Raw genomic sequence first — 2,849 nt, forward strand, 5'->3', positions numbered from 1 at the left:
CCCAAGTTGCTGGGACCACAGGCGCCTGCCACAAGGCCCGGCTATTTTTTTGGTTGCAGCCATCATTGTTGTTTGGCGGGCCCAGGCTGGATTTGAACCCACCACCTTAAGTGTATGTGGCTGGCACCTTAGCCACTTGAGCCACAGGTGCCAAGCCGAGACCCTATCTTTACTAAAACTGGAAAATCTAGGTGGGTACAGTGGCACAGGCCTTGTCATCCCAGCCACTTGGGAGACTGAGGCAGGAGGATCCCTTGAGCCCAGGAGTGGGAAGGTGCAGTGAGCTTTGATGATGCCACTACACTCTAGTCCAGGCAACAGAGTGAGACCCTGTCTCAAAAGAAAAAAAAAGTTAAATGAAATTCATTTACAATTAGCATAATATTTAAACATAAAATGATAAAATACAAGAGACTATTTTTCATAAACATTACTATGACTTTCTTGAGATATACTATAATGTATTTTTCATAAGTAGTTTGAAGGTTAAACTTAATTTGAGTCAGCATTACTATTATTTTCTTTTTCGTGCTTTACTTTAAAAGGCTTTATTGTATTATTTGAGATGAAGAGTAAGTAACAAATAAAATGGAAAGACCCTGTGATCCTTTGCCTGTTCTAGGAAACATTTGGTCTACGTGTAAATGACCAAAATAATTAGATCAAGTGATTGACTTAGCTTCAAAGCAAGTAACGTATACAAAACATTTTCAAAACTTGTTTGGTGTTGCCATTCCTTCAATACTAAAATTTTCAGGGCACTTAATAGGACAGTTGTAGAGGAGATAGTTTTACTATCAATCAGATTCTTATGAGAACAACATTTTGAAAGTAGAGGCTTGGTGCCTGTGGCTCAAGTGGCTAAGATGCCAGCCACATACACCTAAGGTGGCAGGTTCGAATCCAGCCCGGGCCCACCAAACAACAATGAAGGCTGCAACCAAAAAATAGAGCCGGGTGTTGTGGCCGGCACCTGTGGTCCCAGCTACTTGGGAGGCTGAGGCAGGAGACTTGCTTGAGCCCAGGAGTTGGAGGTTGCTGTGAGCTATGATGCCACGTCACTCTACCCAGGGTGACAGCTTGAAGCTCTGTCTCAAAAAAAAAAGAAAGTAGAACCACCTGCTCTTAGGATAGGCCTGGGCTCTGTGTGAGACAACTCTCAGGTGATTGTGGACCTGTTGTAGGATGAAGCATTTGGGGGTAAAGCAGCCATTCCAGGCTCTGTAGGGCTTTTGTTAATGGGATAGGCATTCAGACACTGACTTCAGACATTCATTCCCTAGAATTGGGAGGAGACAGAGTCCTCCTCGCTCCTTGATGGTTGATACTCTTGGATTAAAGAAAACCTGAGGAGTCAGTCAGCGACCCAGAGTGAGATATGTTGTTCTCTACGCCAAACCTCCACGTCATGGATTTGATTGTGGCTACAAATCACTGACTGAAGCACACCTCTGGTCTGCATGGCAGTACCAAGGGCGTTTCACAAAAGCTAAGGATGACCTCATCTTCGATGGCTCTAGCATCTAGGACAAGCAATGCGAATATATTCATCTCTAGAATGTGGATTTTCCTTGCTCAACATGAGGCTGCTGTAAGAAGTTAACTAAAATTTGCTACATTCAGTAGAAATCTGGGTTGTGGTGGTCAGACTCCAGTGTAGAGAGCAGTCCACTTCAGGTTTGCACATGTGATGGGATGGGTGGGAAAACCATCTGGAAAATATTAGCCCTTGAAGGCTTCTTGCTGACTAAATCCAAGAGTTTTCTCCCGTAACTCGCACTGCACAGAGACCCGAAGTCCCTTGGGCACTGGGGGACATGCGTAAAGCCTGTGGATGACCCAGTGCGTCTGAGCCTGAGTGTTGACATGAGTACTTAAGACTCTTTTTTTGGTCTATTTAAAAATTCTTTTTCATCCCTTTCTTTCCTTCCCTTCCTTTCTTTCTTTTTTTTTGGACAGAGTTTCAAGCTGTCGACTTGGGTAGAGTGCCTGAGTCCTCACAGTTCACAGCAACCTCCAACTTGGGCTCAAGTGATCCTCTTGCCTCAGTTTTACTATTTTTAGTAGAGACGGGGTCTCACTTTTGCTCAGGCTGGTCTTGAACTCACAAGCTCAAGCAATCCACCCGCCTCAGCCTCCCAGAGTGCTGGGATTACAGGTGTGAGTCACTGCACCGGCCTCATCTCTTTCTTTTCCTTTTTTTTTTTTTAAAACTAACTTGGTCTAATTGTACATATCATTAAACATGTCCAAACCCACAGAATTTCCAACCCCAAGAGTAAACCATACTGTGAACTACAGACTTGGGATGATTCTGGTGTGTCAGCGTGGGTGCAGCAGTCGTAACAAAAAGCTTGTTCTGTGGGGAGTGTTGATAATACGGGAGGCTGTGTATGTACATGGACGGGGGGTATATGGGAAATCTAACTTCCACTCAGTTTTGCTATGACCCTAAAACCTTTCTGAAAAAATAAAGTATTTTTAAAAAACAAAGAAAGAAGGAGAAAATGAATGATCAGTTAAGAAAAATTAAAAAAAAACGGAAGTGAAAAAAAAGCCCCCAAAAGCCAAAAAAAACCCCAACGGGCCAATCCAATTAAAAAAAAAACCTTCCCCCCCCTTCCCCCAAAAAAAAAGAACCCCCCCAAAAGCCGGAAGAAAAGGCAATATTTTCTTCTTAGTGTTATTTTTTTGATCATAAAAGAATGATCAGGTCAGTAAGCTAATAAAGGCCACAGGAAAACCAGGATGAGCAAATGGAATTTTTCATCTTTAGCATGAGAGGGCTGAGTAACAACATATTTAGTGAGACTCCAGTGAGTAGTAAGGTTAAAGTTAAAATAGGTTCT

General features: G+C 43.0%; 1 protein-coding gene across 1 annotated transcript in view; it reads right to left on the reverse strand.

The window, feature by feature from the left end:
* The window catches only part of ENOSF1 (enolase superfamily member 1), a 35,554-nt gene that overhangs the window by 24,914 nt on the left and 7,791 nt on the right, over positions 1-2,849 (reverse strand). The gene's annotated exons all lie outside the window — the stretch shown is intronic.

The sequence above is a fragment of the Otolemur garnettii genome, unplaced genomic scaffold (assembly GCF_000181295.1).
Source record: "Otolemur garnettii isolate 467f Iridium unplaced genomic scaffold, OtoGar3 scaffold00012, whole genome shotgun sequence".
NCBI lineage: Eukaryota > Metazoa > Chordata > Mammalia > Primates > Galagidae > Otolemur > Otolemur garnettii.